Below are 13,342 nucleotides of genomic sequence, written 5' to 3'. Positions count from 1 at the left end.
GCGCCGAAAAGAAGATGGCCTCCTCCGCGCCGAACTCCACACCCACAGAAGCACTCGGAGCCGAAGACCATCACTAGCTCCTCGGTACCGACACCTTCCCCGGAGCCGAGCATAAAATCCAAAGCCCTCGACACCCACACCTCGAAGCCAAAAGTCATCTTGGAGCCGAGGAAACAACCAGACATCTCTAAGCCGCACAGTTCGAAACAACAAACCGATGCCGACTCAAAGACTAAAAAACCTACGGCTCCGACACCTTCGGCGCCGACAGATCGGCCACTCACAGAGGAACTATTTCGGCCTGATCCACTCCAAAAAGCACTTGTCAAAGACCCTAAAACTGGACATTTGATGCTCAGCACCAAAAAGAGACCGCTGGACAAGCCTGCCCCAGCTCCACCTCCAAAGAGAAGAGACTTTGCTACCTCCCCTTTGAGAATACCTTCTCCCCCCCCACCCCCCCCCCCACCTCATTCCCCCACACCCTCTCCGGATGAAGATGACAATGACACAGGGGATGGGCCCCATGACCAGCCCACAGGGGACCCCACTCCTACAGGCTCCCCAGAACCATGGGACGACTACAACATTCCAGACGTCCCTAACGTCCCGCAGGACGACCTTTACCCTTCAAGACCGTCCCCCCCCCCCCCCCCCCCCCCCCCCAGAAGACACAATGGGGTTTAACCAACTACTCCATAGGGCTGCACACTACCACGGAGTTGATCTCCATACAGACCCCGTGGAGGAGGACTTCCTCCTAGATACCTTTGACACTGCACACAGGGCCACTTCCATCCTGCCCTTGCTTAAAGGGGTTATCAAGCACGCGCCGGAGGTCTTTAAAGTCCCGGCCAGGGTCATCAACCCTCGCATCGAGAAGAAGTATAAAGGCTGCCTCTACAGACCCCACCTACATCAGAGGGCCAGCACCACTAGACTCCCTAGTAGTCCCCACTGCAAGGAAGCGTGCAAACTCCCAGGCATCCGGCGAAGCACCACCACCTGATAGAGTCCAAACTCCTAGACACCTCCTGGCAAACGCACTGCATCCCAGGCTGCCAACATATGGCGCATTGCAAACACACACGCGCTTTTGGCAAGATATGACAGGGCACATTATGATGAACTGGAAGCCATAATGCAACACCTCCCTGACAAATACAAGAATAGAGCCAACAAGCTTATCCAGGACCTCCATTCGCTGCGCCCTAGATGTAGCTGACACCGCCTCTAGGGCAATTAACACCAGCGTCGTCCTCCGTAGGCATGACTGGCTACGAATTTCAGGTTTCAAACCCAAGGTGCAGGCTTCCATCCTGAACCACCCCTTTGACCAGGAACATCTGTTTGACCCAAACGTTGACGTTGCCCTGGAAAAAATGAAAAAAGACACAGATACGGCAAAGTCTATGGGAGCCTTCGTCGCACCCTCCCAGGCGCTCCTTTCTCCGCTCTTCCTTTCGAAGCACCTCCAGAGGCGGCTACTCCCGACAGCGCTTCCACTTCCTATAAAGCCCGTACCCAATCCACCTTCATTTGGGGTTACCAAAGAGGCGGCTACAGGGGTAACAATAATAAAAGCAGAGGCAAAACTAACACCTCCCGCTCTGCCTCCACCCCTGCCCAATGACTTCCCTCCACTCCCCCCAGACCATCCCACTCCGGTCGGGGGCAGACTCCACAATTTCCTTCCTGTCTGGACTACTATCACCTCAGACAAATGGGTAACACAAATAATTTGGTCAGGCTACTGCCTCGAACTAACATCTACACCCCCCCCCCCCCCCCCAAACATTCCACCCAAACAACTCCCAATGTCACAGGAATATTTGTCACTTATAAAGTAGGAGGTAATCTCCCTCCTACAAAAGAGTGCGCTAGAACTAGTTCCTGCCCACCAACAAAATATGGGAGTTTACTCCCTATATTTTTTCATACTAAAAAGGACGACACTCTAAGGCCCATCCTGGACCTCAGACCCCTAAATCACTATATACACTCAGACCATTTCCACATGGTCACACTCCAGCAGGTAATTCCCCTGCTCTCCCTAAACGACTTCCTTGCCACCCTAGACCTCAAGGACGCCCATTTCCACATTCCTGTTCACAAGGCTCAAAGGAAGTTTCTCAGATTTGTAGTGGACGGTCAACACTATCAGTTCAAAGTGCTCCCATTCGGAGTCACCACAGCACCACGGGTGTTTACCAAATGCCTAGCGGTAGTGGCAGCACACTTGCGAAGACAACACATCCATGTCTTCCCATACCTTGACGACTGGCTCATGAAAGCCAACTCATACAACCAGAGTGTACAGCACACTCGCGCCACTATCCAACTACTTCACCAACTGGGCTTCACAGTAAACCATACCAAGTCCCATCTGCAACCGTCCCACGTAAAACAATACCTCGGTGCCACCATACACACCTCAAAAGCGCTAGCCAATCCCAGTCCTGCCAGGATAGCAAACATTCAGGCTCTACGCGCCAAATTTCACCCAGAACACTCTTCTAGCTCGAGTGTTCATGCAACTTCTAGGAATGATGGCCTCTTGCATATTCATAGTACCTCACGCAAGACTACAGATGCGTCCTCTCCAAGAGTGCTTAGCGCACCAATGGAACCAGGCCCAGGGTCAATTTACAGATCTGGTGTTGGTAGGCGGTCGTGCCCATCGCTCTCTGCAGTGGTGGACCACCAAAAACCTTTCCAAAGGGCGACGTTCCTGGACCCGGTTCCTCAGATAGTACTGACAGCGGACGCATCGCTCTCCGGCTGCGGAGCTCACCTTCTACATCACACCATGCAGGGCAGGTTGACACCTCAACAGAAGTTACTCCTCATCAACCATCTACAGTTACTAGACATATTCTTAGCCCTAAAGGCCTTTCAGACCCATGTCTCGGGCAAGGCCGTCCTAGTCCGCACGGACAACATGACAGCCATGTACTATATACAAAAACAAGGCGGCACACACTCTCCGCAGCTCTCTGTTAGCACAGAGCATATGGAGATGGGCCATACCCCAAAAAATCTTTCTCCTAGCCCAACATGTCCCAGGAGTCCAAAACACTATGGTTGATCTGCTGAGCAGACAAACGCAACAGATCCACGAGTGGGAACTCCATCCACAAGTTCTTCACCCGTACTTTCAAATGTGGGGCCATCCACAAATAGACCTCTTCGCCACCCACAAAAAACGCCAAATGCCCAAGCTTTGCCGCCAGGTATCCACACCCATTGGTCAATAGCAATGCGATATGGATGAACTGGTCAGGCAGATTTGCGTACGCTTTTCCGCCTCTCACTCATTCCATTAGTGGTGCGCAAACTACAGCAACACTCCCTCACTCTCATTCTAGTAGCTCCAACTTGGGCCAGACAACCGTGGTACACCACACTGCTGGAACTATCTGTAGTACCGCACCAAAAGTTACACCTCTCTCCATGCCTCTTAACCCAGAATCATGGAGAGATCAAACACCTGGACCCAGCTCAGCTCAACCTTGCGATCTGGCTCCTGAAATCCTAGAATTCGGTTATCTTAATCTTCCCCCTGACTGTATGAACGTCATTAGAGAAGCTAGACGACCTACCAAGTGGAGACGTTTTGTGATCTATTGTCACAACAATAATATCAATCCCTTAGATGTGTCCATTCAACACATCATAGACGTGTAGGCTAGGTTGCATTTTTGTAGGTGTAATAAATAGCCTATTAGACTGCACCTTGCTGCCATAGCAGCTTATCTACAAAACAGGCAACATCTCTCACTCTTTCGAGTACCTGCCATAAAAGCCTTCATGGAAGGCCTCAAGAGGATAATTCCCCCCAGAGTGCCACCCTCACCTGTCTGGAACCTAAACATCGTTCTCACAAGACTAATGGGGCCTCCCTTTGAACCTCTACACAAATGTGAACTTCAATTCCTAACATGGAAAACTTCTTTTCTTGTAGCCATTACTTCCCTCAGAAGGGTCAGTGAGCTACAAGCACTCACCATTCAAGAACCCTTTCTGCAAATGCACCATAACAAGGTTGTTCTCCGCACTAATCCAAAATTCCTCCCTAAAGTCATTTCTCCCTTTTACCTAAACCAATCTGTGGAACTGCCCGTATTCTTCTCACAGCCACGGAACATTGCAGAAAGAGCTCTCCACACACTAAATGTCAAACAAGCCTTACTCTACTACATCGAGAGAACACAACCCTTTCGTAAGACCAAACAACTGTTCGTGTCTTTCTCACCACCACACAAAGGCAACCCCATCCCAAAATCTGGGATAGCTAGGTGGATTATTAAATGCATACAGATTTGCTACCACAAAGCAAAACTCACGCTATCAGTTCCCCCTAAAGCCCACTCTACACGTAAAATAGGGGCTTCCATGGCATTCTTACCGAACATCCCCTTAGATGATATCTGCAAAGCAGCTACATGGTCTACACCGCACACTTTTACTAAACACTGTTGTGTAGATGTGCAAACTAAACAACAAGCTAGTGTGGGCCAGGCTGTCCTAAAAGCACTGTTTCAAACAACTGCAACAGATACTGGTGGTCGCCGCTAGGAGCGAGTACTGCTATGTAATCTATGCACAGTGTGTAATCTGCAGCTCATATGCCTTGAACGGAATATGCTACTTACCAGTATGCATCTGTTCTTGGCATGTAGAGCTGCAGATCTACACACGCCCACCCGGCTACCTTTATCTGTTCCAGTTTATCTTATTTAGATACAGCACACATGGGTATCTTCACGGCTTATTACTACGTTCCATCATTTCCCTGCTGGTGAAAAACAATCTCACGATGGAGCCGAAGCCCATGCGCAGTATGATCCAAAGGAGGAGTCACATACCTCGTGACATTCAAAGACTTTCCAAGAGGAAAAACAACTGCAAACATCCGGACCCAACACCAGATGGCGATCTATGCACAGTGAGTAGATCTGCAGCTCTACATGCCAAGAACAGATGCATACTGGTAAGTAGCATATTCCTTATAAAGATTCCATAAAACTCTTTTACATCTTTCTCCCATTTCCAGTGTCACATTTACAAACGATAGGCATCTTAATCCCAGTGGCCTGTAGACCTAGTGCTATATTTATAGCGGAAAAATAGCGCCAATTGTTTAAATTGGGGGAATTTGAAACCTGGTACATAAAACATGAAGACGTAACCAGCTTAATTGGAAGTGGAGAAAACCATGAAGACTTGATGTTTCATAGAAATATTGTTCTTCACTTTAAATTTCTCCCATTTAAAAAAGTGACTATTTTTCAGCTATAATTATGGCACAGTGTCTACTAGCCACAGGGAGCAAGACGCCTGCTGTTTGTAAATGTAACACTTTGAAATGGAAGAGGAGAAATGAAGTGTAAACTTAGGCATTAAGGAAACTTTACAACTTTATTTTCTGCCTTTTAGAACATTCAGAAACCTAATTTGTTCTCACGCTCCAAAACGAAGTTGACATAGACTTTTATTTGAGTTAAATATCCCAGTGCTTCAGTTCTTTACCTCTGCCGCCCCAGCCTAGGTCATAAATCTGACTGCTCGTTATCCGGCCCTGCTATCTGCAGCCTGATGATAATGTATAATAAACACAACCTTCCCTTTAAGAGGAAAATGCAACCCTGTGCCTATTTAAAAATAAACTCTAGGCTGTGAGCTACTCTGAAGGTGTCTGCGAGCTAGTGGTAGCTCTCGATCGACTGTTTGGAGACATTTGCCATAAGCCACCTTCATTGAAGTCATTCTTGGCAAGATAGTCCTTATCAAGACAGATAACATGATCGCCAAAAATTACCCTTAAAAGCAATGCCAGACATGCACACTACTCTATTCTCCGTGCAAGCGCAGGAGACCTGGCACTGGGCTATCTGCCTTTTGGCAGAATATATTCGGGGAATGGAGAACGACCTTGTAGACCGACTAAGCAGGATACAGCAACAAGTCCATGAGTGAGAGCCAGCAAGATCTACTATGGTACTGCAAATGCTGGGGCACCCCACAGATGGACCTGTTTGCCATGCCCAGAAATACAAAATGCCCGAACTTCGCCTCCAAGTTCCCTCTGCCACAGGCCATTGGCAATGCAGTATGGATGGAACTATTCAAGAATCTTTGCTTTTGAGAAAATGAAGCAAACCTCTTTAATGGTTATCCAGATAGGCTAGGCAGCTCTGATAATCTTGAGCTGTCTGATAGGCTAGGCAGCTTTAATACTCCTGAGCTGTCTATCTGCACCCACAAAAAGCTTCCCAACAGACAGAACCTTTTCACAGTATACCAAGATGCGATCCGGCACCCAGACCCCAGGCAGCTCAATCTAGTGATCAGGCATCTTAGGTCATAGGATTCAGTAACCTGCATCTCTCGCTGGAGTGCATAGACATCCTGCTTGAATTTTGTAGGCATACAATGCCTACAAGACCTCTTTGGGGTAAAACCCAACTGCGCCAGAGACATTGAGGAGGCCGAAACCTCCGACACCTGTACTGTTACAAACCTTCATTACCCCTCCCCCCGACGATGCAACCTCCTACCACGAGCTAATACAATATGAGGTAAAAATGCAGCCCAGTACCACAAAGTGGTCCTTCGTATACTTCAGGATGAGAACGACTTCTTAATCAAGACTCTAAGACTGAGCGTACCGTTCAGTTCCTACCCATGCGAAATCTCATGTTAAAACTAAGCACCGAGGCCTTTTATTTTATGTACCCGGTCAAAAGCTAGGGTAGTAACTCCAAGGGTGGAACCTAAGTGTATGGCTTCACCTTCTGACCCACCATACATCAGGGGACACATAGGATCGGTCTCCTTAGTTCACATGCCGCCCGAATTCCAACAGAGGGGGGAAGAACTGATCACAGAGGGCAAAACAATGTTTACCCTAGATGCAGCGGACAGCATGGGGTGTCAATACAAGTATCCTCATTCGGCAACATGCATGGCTCTGTATCAAGGTTAAAACTGGTGGTGCAACAACACATATTTAATCTACCCTTTGATTCTGAACATTTGTTCAGCCCACAGGTCGCTCAAATGTTAAAAAAATGAAGGAAGATGCAGATATGGCTAAAGCCATTCGGCCTCTCCAGACTATTGGCAGGAGAGGGTCTTTTCGTTGGCAGCAATATCATGGTGATTCTAAGATGATCCTCCCTGGACACAAGTACTTCCCAGAGCAGAAAAAGGAACCCTGCCGCCCTTGCACCCCTAGGGTGGGGGACGGGGGGGGGGGGTGTTACACACGAGGGTGTAGGTATCACAATAGAGGAAAAGCCCATGGAGGTTCTGGCAAGGGAGCCTACGCCGCCACAAAACACTGACTCTCTACTGCTTCCACACAACACGTTTGGGGAGAATCAATCTCCTGCCACACTGGCAACAAATCATTTCAGACAGATGGGTTCTAGATATAATTCAGCATGGTTACTGCCTAGAATATTACTCCTACCCCCACCCCACCCAACATACCACCTCGAGTTTCGCATCTCAAGGATCGTATATGCCTTCCTACAGAAAGCCATCTCCTCACAACACCAAGGAAAAGGGGGCTTTATCCGCTGTACTTTCAGGCCTCAAAATGCCACAGAAATGTTACCAGACCTGCGGGTCTACTGATTTTAATATTCTACTCTGCCTAACTGTAATCCGCTTGACCCACAAACTGGTCTCAAATGTGTGATCCTAGGCCAGCATTTTATTTCAGAGTTGCCTTTTTCTTCATGATCACATATGAGCGCACCTTCGAATATCTGATTTGTTCATGTCTGCAGTACAGAAAATACTTTAGTCTGTTTTATTAGACCTGACTTGTGCTCAATGTATAAAACACATAGGATTCACGGACCCATAATTGCCTCTTACTTCATAACCGCATTGTCATCAGGATGATGGCAGGAACATTTCTCAGTTCATGTTCCATGATAAATACATTACTAAAGCATGATGTGGAAGTGTAGTGTCATTCAGACAGCACATTTTCCATTGTAATGGCCATAAACCTTCCCACTGATGTGCAGTTTTACTGATAAAACTATATAGAGTACAATGTTTTGAAATCCTGGTTTCTGCAAATATTCATCATTTGCACATCACCAAGTAAAGGATTCTAATTTGCTTTGATTCTATAAAATCTTTGTTTCAGTTCACTTCAGAATTACCAAAAATGCGCGTTCTGTTATTTTTTAAACTAATATTTGTACAGTTCATTTACGAGCTACTTAAATGTTGTGTTAGAAAGAAAACTGACATACAGCCTTTCATTTCACACTCTTCTGTCACAGTTCACTTTACAAAATCTAACCTTGCAGTCAGGGAAAGAAAAGTAAACCCCAATCTCCAGAGTAAAATAATCAACAATTTGTAAGAAGACAGAAGCTGGCATTTGACATCAGTCTTTGAATGCACAGCAAATGTGACCAGATAAAAACATGATTTAAAAACATGATTTAAAGGCATCTTTATTACTCATTATTTTCTGAATGAACAGAACATCTGTTTGCCAGCTCACCCTCTCGCCAGAAAGGTCCAGTAGGCCTTAAAAATAGCCTGCCCTGTTAAAATCTAACTTGTCATAGCAAGTGGGCGAGTAGATTTTTCAGGATCTGCTTATCCTCCAGAACGACTGGTCCCTCAGACCAATTCTTGACCTCAGACCTCAGTCGAAACATGGTGTTTTGAACACTCCTCTAGCAGACAGAACAGGTGTGCAACTTGTACCTATGGCCTCCTGTAACACCATAGTGGCCCATGCCAGACTACACATGCATCCACTTCAGTGTGTTGCAGCACAATAGTCCCAATCTGAGGGTCACATGGAGGATCTAGTGTTGGTAAAGGCCAGTGTACAGCAACCCTGCAGTAGTGGAACAGCAACAACCTGTTGCAGGGCCAGCCTTTCAAAGGTCCTTTACCACTGGTCACCATCACCATGGATGCATCACAAGCACGATGGGCATATCTCCATCTCACAGCAGTACAGGAATTGTCGACCCCACAAAAGCAGGTTTACTGCATCAACTAGTTCTAACTCCTAGCAGTCCAGCTAGCCTTCAAAGCCTTTCATCCGCAGATACAGGGGCAAGGTAGTACTTGTCTGTACAGACATGACTGCGATGTAGTACCTAAAACGAGGCGGCACCCACTCTCTCAACCTTTCATTTAGAATTCAGACAGTTTGGATCTGGGCCCTTCGTCTTCGCATCCTTTTGATAGTGGAGTACCTTCCAGTAGCCACTAATGACCTAGGAGACCTATCTGGTCAGGTCATACGAAAAATGGTCATGAATGGGAACTCAATCTAAGTTCTAATCTGCTACTTCTAATGTTGATAGATCTGTTCACCACCACAGAGAACGCAAAATGGCCAAGCTTCGCCTCCAGGTTCTCATAACTACATTCCATAGGCAATGCACTACAGATGAACCAGTCGGGGATATTTGCTTACACTTTTCCGACTACTTCCACTAGTGGTGCGGAAGAGGTGACTGACGTCCCAGACACTCATCCTTGCAGCCAGTCTCCATCGATCCCCATGAGAAGCTCCCCAACAGGCAGGACCTTGTCACCAGAAGTCAGGGACAAATCAGATATACATACCACAAACTGCTCAACCTAGTGATCTGCCTTGGGTTCAGATAACTGTGCCTCCCACAAGAGTGCATGGACATCCTCAAGGAAGCACACAATCCAACTGCTTGGATTTGCTCCACATCCAAATGGAAGGTTTGTCTACTACTGTTTCCCAAAGCACATAGATCCATTAAACCCTGTGGTCCAGGACATTATATGCACCTCCTTTATCCAAAACACTCTGTGTTAGAGTACACTTTCATTAGACTTCATTTAGGCACCATAGCAGCTTACAGGCAGAATAAGGAACGCTCCTCTTTATTCCATATACCATTTATCAAAGCCACCAGAAACTCAATGGAATCTAAACATAGCCCTCACAAGACTCATTGTACCCCCTTTTGAGCAAATTCATTCCTCTCCCCTTCAATTCCTCTCATAGAAGAATGAATGTGCCCCAGGGCACGTTTGTGCCACTAAAATGGGATTGTGACTTATATATGTACTTTCAAAGAGGACACAGGAAAGTGCTAGCCCTGAACCCCAACACAAGAGAATTTGCATGCAAACCTTCTGGATCACTATTCCATTTGTCTTAAGACTTTAGTCCTTGTGGTCTAGAACAATCTCCTCAGCCCAAACATTCAACACCACTGCCATGTTTTAACTTCTGTGTAAAAATGGAGTTCTGTTGCAGTACACCCCCTCACATCACTTTTTGCCTGGCTTTTGATGCAACTTTGGCTGTAGGACCTGTAACCTAGGCCATGCAGACTGCCACTGCAGCATGCATGGCCTTTTGAAGCTAAAACAACGTCGACATGGCACACTGCCTCTGTGCCATGCCAACTAGCACTGCCCTAGATATATGTAAGTCACCCCTCTAGCAGACCTTACCAGCCCTAAGGCAGGATGCACGATATCACAAGTGTGAGATATGCCCTTACAGTATTAGGGTCTATTCCTTAATATTGTAAGTGCCAGTGGAGTCAGAGAGAGTACATGGGCTGGGAACAAGACAAATAGAGTTCCCCAGCACCATGATGGCTTCACTGAAACCAGAAGTGTTTTGCACCGAACAACTCCTTATAATAAATCCACACTGATGCCAGTTTGCGATTTATTAAACCTTGTATTCAGAGGGCACCTAAGAGGCGCCCCCTGAAAACCCTGGTGTAGTCACTAACTGCCTTTAGGCAGCCTGCCACCCACAGACATGTTTATGGACCTCTGGGAGGAGAGCCTCTGCGCTTTGGGACCAGAAACACTGCACAACCTGGGCAGATGTGTCGCACCTCGCCCCCCAGGATGGCCCAGTGCTCAAAGGAGAAGCTTCAAAGGCCTGCCTCCTTTGTAATGTGACCCCCAGATTCTGCTGCTAGCAGCAGATGGCAGCCCCCGGTTTACACCCCTTCATCCCCCCCCCCGCCTCCCCGCTCCCCCTTTTGAGCGGTAAAGCCGTCTGGAAAACCTAGAAGAATAGGATGTGTGCCCACCTCTGCCAATTCCACCCTGAAGGTGGGGAGGGGAGGTGAAGCACATCTTTCAGTCCCTGCTATCTTAAAGATGGGTAGACCCCCAATAGGGGATAGGTCTATGCCCTTTCCCACGGGAGGGTGGCATAATTGAGGATGCAGTCATCCTAGGTAAGGTGCCCATTGGCCCTCCCTGCTATTCACTTAAAACGCCCCTAAATTTAGTATTTAAGTGGCTCCCTCATACCTGGAAACGAGATTTCTGCAATCTACGACGAAGAAGACTCTGTGCAGCAAAGCCTGAAGACGACTACCGACTTGGCCCCAGCCCTACCGGCCAGTCTCCAGCTTTAAAGATTCTGAAAGTCTCTGCAAAGAAGGCACCTGTCCTGTGGCCAGCAACTTCCAGAATCCCAAGGAAGCCTGCCTGCTCTTCAACAAAGACCAGATCTCCTGAGTAAAGCGGCCCTGTTCAGAAGAATCCAACTCCAAGGGCTCGGATCCAGCTGAAACAGCGACTCCTGCCCATTCTGCACCTGATGACCCAGCGATCTTTACCTCTAATCCAGTGTTGGGTGACCTCTCCTCAACTCCACGACTTCTGCAGCTTGAATCCAGAGGTTTCCCTTACCCCAACCGGCTCCGGTAAGACGACTCCGGCTAAAGGCACACCCTGCACCCGAAGCCCCTGCGTCTTGGTAAGCTGAATCGACAGTGCCTCTACAACCCCCCCTACATCTCAACTTACCTCTGCTGTCGTTGGGCTCCCTCCTGCAACCTCTGATGTGCGACTCCTTCAGCCTGTTTATCGCATACGCCGCAGATCGATTCACAGATCCAAGTGGTGTCGCGTTACAGCGTTGCAACACCAGAGATTAATTCCAGGGTGCCACGCTGCATTGCTGCACGAGGGCGCGAGTGCAGAGCACAGAAGTATTGCGGCCCGAGAGAGACAAGTCCGCGGACGAGCAGCATAATGCACACGACGAGACCCCCCACACACCCCCAGCGGCTGTAAACAAGAGACGCCAGGTCGCTCAGTCTAAGCACCCCCGAGTGTGTATAAGAGAAGTTCCACGTCTCCCAACAACTAGATTTGGTACCACAAGTCCTCCCAGATAAAGACGTACCCTGATAAAGACCTTTATTATAAGAAGTGCCAATTAGAAGGTCGAAACGCGTTGGTCGTATTTCTTTGAGAGGCCAGCCCACAGAACCCACCACAAACCTTTGTCCCGAACTTGGACACTATAGAACCCACTCTGTACGGTCCTGTACTAGGTTCTATACATTGGGGTGACCTCCCAATGGCACAAAACACTACTGTATTGCGAGGACATCAATGAGAGGAGTCCCCTTACGGCTATCTAAGAAAGGAGTAGGACTATTTTTTGCCTGCAGAACCGCACAGTCTTTGGTGCTTGGCAGCATCATTTTGTTTCACGTTTGTAAACTGTACAGATATTTGTTTAATATAAATTTTATAGATGTGTCTACTGTAAATATAGTTCACATGTTTTGAGTATGTTTCTCTGTATATACCCTATATACAAAACAAGGCAAGAAATTAATTGTCTAGCAAGTCCTGCATAGGGCTAACACGTCTTGGTGGAAAACAAAAAAAGTATTTTCGTATTCAGGTACAACCCAGGGATAAATAAATAATCCAATTGGTGTAGAAGATCTAGATCTATGGTGTCGGAGGTATTGTGTTTTGTATACATATAGTTTTCAGCCTGTTTGTCGACAGAAATCCTCATTGAATAGCATTGGGCGCCCAATGCTGAATTTGTACCCTGCACTTGGCGTTACCTGTGCTGCTGGCGGTGTATGTTTGGTGCTGCTTTGTGCCAGTCCCCCGTGCTTGACCATCACTCAAAGCTTGGCCACTACAACAAATTTAATAGCAAGCAGTGTGGCTCTCAGTACCCCCAGTCTCTATTGAAAGTCCGATTTTGACCTCTGCGACTTGCCTCGCAGGTGGTGCAGTTTTAGTACTCGCCTGACCCTTACCTTTGCTGACCTTTGGTCCCGAAGACTGGAATAGTAAGTGTGATACTTACCTATTTAATCGCAATGTCGTTTTTCCTATAGGACAACATTGAACTGTTCAGAAATTGTTCGAAGTGTCGACTTTAGTAAGCGAAAAGTATTTGTATTTAAAAATGTGCTTACCTTACCTTATTGTATTGTAATTGCATTTATATAGCACTTACTACCCCTCACGAGGCGTCCAAGCGCTTTTTCGGCGAGTAGCATGCTACTCCGGA

General features: G+C 47.3%; 1 protein-coding gene across 1 annotated transcript in view; it reads left to right on the top strand.

Moving 5' to 3' along the window:
- The window catches only part of HDAC1 (histone deacetylase 1), a 207,262-nt gene that overhangs the window by 114,665 nt on the left and 79,255 nt on the right, over window positions 1-13,342 (top strand). The gene's annotated exons all lie outside the window — the stretch shown is intronic.

Source organism: Triturus cristatus, chromosome 3_2, assembly GCF_964204655.1.
Source record: "Triturus cristatus chromosome 3_2, aTriCri1.1, whole genome shotgun sequence".
Taxonomy (NCBI): domain Eukaryota; kingdom Metazoa; phylum Chordata; class Amphibia; order Caudata; family Salamandridae; genus Triturus; species Triturus cristatus.
Note: the sequence above shows the minus strand (reverse complement) of the source record. Positions and strands in the feature narration are given on the sequence as shown.